An 8226-nucleotide genomic window follows, 5' to 3' on the forward strand; every position below is an offset into this window, starting at 1 on the left:
CAATAGCTTTTGACTTTCGCATCCATCGACCATCCGATTTGAACTTGGTACTTTTGAATTGAGGTCCGCGAGTAGTGACTTTGTCATTCAATAGCTTTTGACTTTCGCATCCATCGACCATTCGATTTGAACTTGGTACTTTTGAATTGAGGTCCGCGAGTAGTGACTTTGTCATTCAATAGCTTTTGACTTTCGCATCCATCGACCATTCGATTTGAACTTGGTACTTTTGAATTGAGGTCCGCGAGTAGTGACTTTGTCATTCAATAGCTTTTGACTTTCGCATCCATCGACCATCCGATTTGAACTTGGTACTTTTGAAATGTGGTCCGCGAGTAGTGACTTTGTCATTCAATAGCTTTTGACTTTTGCATCCATTGACCATCCGATTTGAACTTGGTACTTTTGAATTGAGGTCCGCGAGTAGTGACTTTGTCATTCAATAGCTTTTGACTTTCGCATCCATCGACCATCCGATTTGAACTTGGTACTTTTGAATTGAGGTCCACGAGCAGTGACTTTGTCATTCAATAGCTTTTGACTTTCGCTTCCATCGACCATCCACCTTAAACTTGATACTTTTGAATTGAGGTCCGCGAGTAGTGACTGTGTCATACAAACACTTTTGACTTTCGCATCCATCGACCATCCGATTTGAACTTGGTACTTTTGAATTGAGGTCCGCGAGTAGTGACTTTGTCATTCAATAGCTTTTGACTTTCGCATCCATCCACCATCCGATTTGAACTTGGTGCTTTTGAAATGAGGTCCGGGAGAAGTGACTTTGTCATTCAATAGCTTTTGACTTTCGCATCCATCGACCATCCGCCTTGAACTTGGTACTTTTGAATTGTGGTCTGCGAGTAGTGACTTTGTCATTCCATAGCTTTTGACTTTCGCATCCATCGACCATCCGATTTGAACTTGGTACTTTTGAATTGAGGTCCGCGAGTAGTGACTTTGTCATTCAATAGCTTTTGACTTTTGCATCCATCGACCATCCGATTTGAACTTGGTACTTTTGAATTGAGGTCCGAGAGTAGTGACTTTGTCATTCAATAGCTTTTGACTTTCGCATCCATCGACCATCCGACTTGAACTTGGTACTTTTGAATTGAGGTCTGCGAGTAGTGACTTTTTCATTCAATAGCTTTTGACTTTCGCATCCATCGACCATCCGCCTTGAACTTGGTACTTTTGAATTGAGGTCCGCGAGTAGTGACTTTTTCATTCAATAGCTTTTGACTTTCACATCCATCGACCATCCGATTTGAACTTGGTACTTTTGAATTGAGGTCCGCGAGTAGTGACTTTGTCATTCAATAGCTTTTGACTTTCGCATCCATCGACCATCCGATTTGAACTTGGTACTTTTGAATTAAGGTCCACGAGTAGTGACTTTGTCATTCAATAGCTTTTGACTTTTGCATCCATCGACCATCCGATTTGAACTTGGTACTTTGGAATTGAGGTCCGCGAGTAGTGACTTTGTCATTCAATAGCTTTCGACCTTCACATCCATCGACCATCCAACTTGCACTTGGAACTTTTGAATTGTGGTCCGCGAGTAGTGATTTTGTCATACAACAGCTTTTGACTTTCGCATCCATCGACCATCCGATTTGAACTTGAAACTTTTGAATTGTGGTCCGCGAGTAGTGACTTTGTCATTCAAAAGCTTTTGACTTTCGCATCCATCGACCATCCGATTTGCACTTGGTACTTTTGAATTGAGGTCCGCGAGTAGTGACGTTGTCATTCAATAGCTTTTGACTTTCGCATCCATCGACCATTCAACTTGCACTTGGTACTTTTGAATTGAGGTCCGCGAGTAGTGATTTTGTCATACAAACACTTTTGACTTTCGCATCCATCGACCATCCGATTTGCACTTGGTACTTTTGAATTGTGGTCCGCGAGTAGTGACTTTGTCATTCAAAAGCTTTTGACTTTCGCATCCATCGACCATCCGATTTGCACTTGGTACTTTTGAATTGAGGTCCGCGAGTAGTGACGTTGTCATTCATTAGCTTTTGACTTTCGCATCCATCGACCATTCAACTTGCACTTGGTACTTTTGAATTGAGGTTCGCGAGTAGTGACTTTGTCATTCAATAGCTTTTGACTTTCGCATCCATCGACCATCCGACTTGAACTTGGTACTTTTGAATTGTGGTCCGCGAGTAGTGACTTTGTCATTCAATAGCTTTTGAATTTCGCAGTAGTGACTTTGTCATTCAATAGCTTTTGACTTTTGCATCCATCGACCATCCGATTTGAACTTGGTACTTTTGAATTGTGGTCCGCGAGTAGTGACTTTGTCATGCAATAGCTTTTGACTTTTGCATCCATCGACCATCCGCCTTGCACTTGGTACTTTTGAATTGAGGTCCGCGAGTAGTGACTTTGTCATTCAATAGCTTTTGACTTTCGCATCCATCGACCATCCGACTTGAACTTGGTACTTTTGAATTGAGGTCCGCGAGTAGTGACTTTGTCATTCAATAGCTTTTGACTTTCGCATCCATCGACCATCCGCCTTGCACTTGGTACTTTTGAATTGAGGTCCGCGAGTAGTGACTTTGTCATACAAACACTTTTGACTTTCGCATCCATCGACCATCCGATTTGAACTTGGTACTTTTGAATTGAGGTCCGCGAGTAGTGACTTTGTCATTCAATAGCTTTTGACTTTTGCATCCATCGACCATCCGATTTGAACTTGGTACTTTTGAATTGTGGTCCGCGAGTAGTGACTTTGTCATGCAATAGCTTTTGACTTTTGCATCCATCGACCATCCGCCTTGAATTTGGTACTTTTGAATTGAGGTCCGCGAGTAGTGACTTTGTCATTCAATAGCTTTTGACTTTCGCATCCATCGACCATCCGCCTTGCACTTGGTACTTTTGAATTGAGGTCCGCGAGTAGTGACTTTGTCATTCAATAGCTTTTGACTTTCGCATCCATCGACCATCCGACTTGAACTTGGTACTTTTGAATTGAGGTCCGCGAGTAGTGACTTTGTCATTCAATAGCTTTTGACTTTCGCATCCATCGACCATCCGCCTTGCACTTGGTACTTTTGAATTGAGGTCCGCGAGTAGTGACTTTGTCATACAAACACTTTTGACTTTCGCATCCATCGACCATCCGATTTGAACTTGGTACTTTTGAATTGAGGTCCGCGAGTAGTGACTTTGTCATTCAATAGCTTTTGACTTTCGCATCCATCGACCATCCGCCTTGCACTTGGTACTTTTGAATTGAGGTCCGCGAGTAGTGACTTTGTCATACAAACACTTTTGACTTTCGCATCCATCGACCATCCGATTTGAACTTGGTACTTTTGAATTGTGGTCCACGAGTAGTGACTTTGTCATTCCATAGCTTTTGACTTTCGCATCCATCGACCATCCGACTTGAACTTGGTACTTTTGAATTGAGGTCCGCGAGTAGTGACTTTGTCATTCCATAGCTTTTGACTTTCGCATCCATCGACCATTCGATTTGAACTTAGTACTTTTGAATTGAGGTCCGCGAGTAGTGACTTTGTCATTCAATAGCTTTTGACTTTCGCATCCATCGACCATCCGCCTTGCACTTGGTACTTTTGAATTGAGGTCCGCGAGTAGTGACTTTGTCATACAAACACTTTTGACTTTCGCATCCATCGACCATCCGATTTGAACTTGGTACTTTTGAATTGTGGTCCACGAGTAATGACTTTGTCATTCCATAGCTTTTGACTTTCGCATCCATCGACCATCCGCCTTGCACTTGGTACTTTTGAATTGAGGTCCGCGAGTAGTGACTTTGTCATACAAACTCTTTTGACTTTCGCATCCATCGACCATCCGATTTGAACTTGGTACTTTTGAATTGTGGTCCACGAGTAGTGACGTTGTCATTCAATAGCTTTTGACTTTCGCATCCATCGACCATCCGACTTGAACTTGGTACTTTTGAATTGAGGTCCGCGAGTAGTGACTTTGTCATTCCATAGCTTTTGACTTTTGCATCCATCGACCATCCGACTTGAATTTGGTACTTTTGAATTGAGGTCCGCGAGTAGTGACTTTGTCATTCAATAGCTTTTGACTTTCGCATCCATCGACCATCCGCCTTGCACTTGGTACTTTTGAATTGAGGTCCGCGAGTAGTGACTTTGTCATACAAACACTTTTGACTTTCGCATCCATCGACCATCCGATTTGAACTTGGTACTTTTGAATTGTGGTCCACGAGTAATGACTTTGTCATTCCATAGCTTTTGACTTTTGCATCCATCGACCATCCGACTTGAACTTGGTACTTTTGAATTGAGGTCCGCGAGTAGTGACTTTGTCATACAAACACTTTTGACTTTCGCATCCATCGACCATCCGCCTTGCACTTGGTACTTTTGAATTGAGGTCCGCGAGTAGTGACTTTGTCATACAAACACTTTTGACTTTCGCATCCATCGACCATCCGATTTGAACTTGGTACTTTTGAATTGTGGTCCACGAGTAATGACTTTGTCATTCCATAGCTTTTGACTTTCGCATCCATCGACCATCCGCCTTGCACTTGGTACTTTTGAATTGAGGTCCGCGAGTAGTGACTTTGTCATACAAACACTTTTGACTTTCGCATCCATCGACCATCCGATTTGAACTTGGTACTTTTGAATTGTGGTCCACGAGTAATGACTTTGTCATTCCATAGCTTTTGACTTTCGCATCCATCGACCATCCGACTTGAACTTGGTACTTTTGAATTGAGGTCCGCGAGTAGTGACTTTGTCATTCCATAGCTTTTGACTTTCGCATCCATCGACCATCCGATTTGAACTTGGTACTTTTGAATTGAGGTCCGCGAGTAGTGACTTTGTCATTCAATAGCTTTTGACTTTCGCATCCATCGACCATCCGCCTTGCACTTGGTACTTTTGAATTGAGGTCCGCGAGTAGTGACTTTGTCATACAAACACTTTTGACTTTCGCATCCATCGACCATCCGATTTGAACTTGGTACTTTTGAATTGTGGTCCACGAGTAATGACTTTGTCATTCCATAGCTTTTGACTTTCGCATCCATCGACCATCCGCCTTGCACTTGGTACTTTTGAATTGAGGTCCGCGAGTAGTGACTTTGTCATACAAACACTTTTGACTTTCGCATCCATCGACCATCCGATTTGAACTTGGTACTTTTGAATTGTGGTCCACGAGTAGTGACGTTGTCATTCAATAGCTTTTGACTTTCGCATCCATCGACCATCCGACTTGAACTTGGTACTTTTGAATTGAGGTCCGCGAGTAGTGACTTTGTCATTCCATAGCTTTTGACTTTTGCATCCATCGACCATCCGACTTGAATTTGGTACTTTTGAATTGAGGTCCGCGAGTAGTGACTTTGTCATTCAATAGCTTTTGACTTTCGCATCCATCGACCATCCGCCTTGCACTTGGTACTTTTGAATTGAGGTCCGCGAGTAGTGACTTTGTCATACAAACACTTTTGACTTTCGCATCCATCGACCATCCGATTTGAACTTGGTACTTTTGAATTGAGGTCCGCGAGTAGTGACTTTGTCATTCAATAGCTTTTGACTTTCGCATCCATCGACCATCCGCCTTGAACTTGGTACTTTTGAAATGTGGTCCGCGAGTAGTGACTTTGTCATTCAATAGCTTTTGACTTTCGCTTCCGTCGACCATCCGATTTGAACTTGGTACTTTTGAATTGAGGTCCGCGAGTAGTGACTTTGTCATTCAATAGCTTTTGACTTTTGCATCCATCGAGCATCCGATTTGAACTTGGTACTTTTGAATTGAGGTCCGCGAGTAGTGACTTTGTCATTCAATAGCTTTTGACTTTCGCATCCATCGATCATCCAACTTGCGCTGGGTACTTTTGAAATGTGGTCCGCGAGTAGTGACTTTGTCATTCAATAGCTTTTGACTTTTGCATCCATGGACCATCCGATTTGAACTTGGTACTTTTGAATTGAGGTCCGCGAGTAGTGACTTTGTCATGCAATAGCTTTTGACTTTTGCATCCATCGACCATCCGCCTTGAATTTGGTACTTTTGAATTGAGGTCCGCGAGTAGTGACTTTGTCATTCAATAGCTTTTGACTTTCGCATCCATCGACCATCCGCCTTGCACTTGGTACTTTTGAATTGAGGTCCGCGAGTAGTGACTTTGTCATGCAATAGCTTTTGACTTTTGCATCCATCGACCATCCGCCTTGAATTTGGTACTTTTGAATTGAGGTCCGCGAGTAGTGACTTTGTCATGCAATAGCTTTTGACTTTTGCATCCATCGACCATCCGCCTTGAATTTGGTACTTTTGAATTGAGGTCCGCGAGTAGTGACTTTGTCATTCAATAGCTTTTGACTTTCGCATCCATCGACCATCCGCCTTGCACTTGGTACTTTTGAATTGAGGTCCGCGAGTAGTGACTTTGTCATTCAATAGCTTTTGACTTTTGCATCCATCGACCATCCGATTTGAACTTGGTACTTTTGAATTGAGGTCCGCGAGTAGTGACTTTGTCATGCAATAGCTTTTGACTTTTGCATCCATCGACCATCCGCCTTGAATTTGGTACTTTTGAATTGAGGTCCGCGAGTAGTGACTTTGTCATTCAATAGCTTTTGACTTTCGCATCCATCGACCATCCGCCTTGAACTTGGTACTTTTGAAATGTGGTCCGCGAGTAGTGACTTTGTCATTCAATAGCTTTTGACTTTCGCTTCCGTCGACCATCCGATTTGAACTTGGTACTTTTGAATTGAGGTCCGCGAGTAGTGACTTTGTCATTCAATAGCTTTTGACTTTTGCATCCATCGAGCATCCGATTTGAACTTGGTACTTTTGAATTGAGGTCCGCGAGTAGTGACTTTGTCATTCAATAGCTTTTGACTTTCGCATCCATCGATCATCCAACTTGCGCTGGGTACTTTTGAATTGAGGTCCGGGAGTAGTGACTTTGTCATTCAATAGCTTTTGACTTTCGCATCCATCGACCATCCGCCTTGAACTTGGTACTTTTGAATTGAGGTCCGCGAGTAGTGACTTTGTCATGCAATAGCTTTTGACTTTTGCATCCATCGACCATCCGCCTTGAATTTGGTACTTTTGAATTGAGGTCCGCGAGTAGTGACTTTGTCATTCAATAGCTTTTGACTTTCGCATCCATCGACCATCCGCCTTGCACTTGGTACTTTTGAATTGAGGTCCGCGAGTAGTGACTTTGTCATTCAATAGCTTTTGACTTTCGCATCCATCGACCATCCGACTTGAACTTGGTACTTTTGAATTGAGGTCCGCGAGTAGTGACTTTGTCATTCAATAGCTTTTGACTTTCGCATCCATCGACCATCCGCCTTGCACTTGGTACTTTTGAATTGAGGTCCGCGAGTAGTGACTTTGTCATACAAACACTTTTGACTTTCGCATCCATCGACCATCCGATTTGAACTTGGTACTTTTGAATTGAGGTCCGCGAGTAGTGACTTTGTCATTCAATAGCTTTTGACTTTCGCATCCATCGACCATCCGCCTTGCACTTGGTACTTTTGAATTGAGGTCCGCGAGTAGTGACTTTGTCATACAAACACTTTTGACTTTCGCATCCATCGACCATCCGATTTGAACTTGGTACTTTTGAATTGTGGTCCACGAGTAATGACTTTGTCATTCCATAGCTTTTGACTTTTGCATCCATCGACCATCCGCCTTGCACTTGGTACTTTTGAATTGAGGTCCGCGAGTAGTGACTTTGTCATACAAACACTTTTGACTTTCGCATCCATCGACCATCCGATTGGAACTTGGTACTTTTGAATTGTGGTCCGCGAGTAGTGACTTTGTCATTCCATAGCTTTTGACTTTCGCATCCATCAACCATCCGATTTGAACTTGGAACTTTTGAATTGAGGTCCGCGAGTAGTGACTTTGTCATTCAATAGCTTTTGACTTTCGCATCCATCGACCATCCGCCTTGCACTTGGTACTTTTGAATTGAGGTCCGCGAGTAGTGACTTTGTCATTCAATAGCTTTTGACTTTTGCATCCATCGACCATCCGATTTGAACTTGGTACTTTTGAATTGTGGTCCGCGAGTAGTGACTTTGTCATTCCATAGCTTTTGACTTTCGCATCCATCGACCATCCGCCTTGCACTTGGTACTTTTGAATTGAGGTCCGCGAGTAGTGACTTTGTCATACAAA

The sequence above is a fragment of the Anopheles moucheti genome, unplaced genomic scaffold (assembly GCF_943734755.1).
Source record: "Anopheles moucheti unplaced genomic scaffold, idAnoMoucSN_F20_07 U1, whole genome shotgun sequence".
Lineage (NCBI taxonomy): Eukaryota > Metazoa > Arthropoda > Insecta > Diptera > Culicidae > Anopheles > Anopheles moucheti.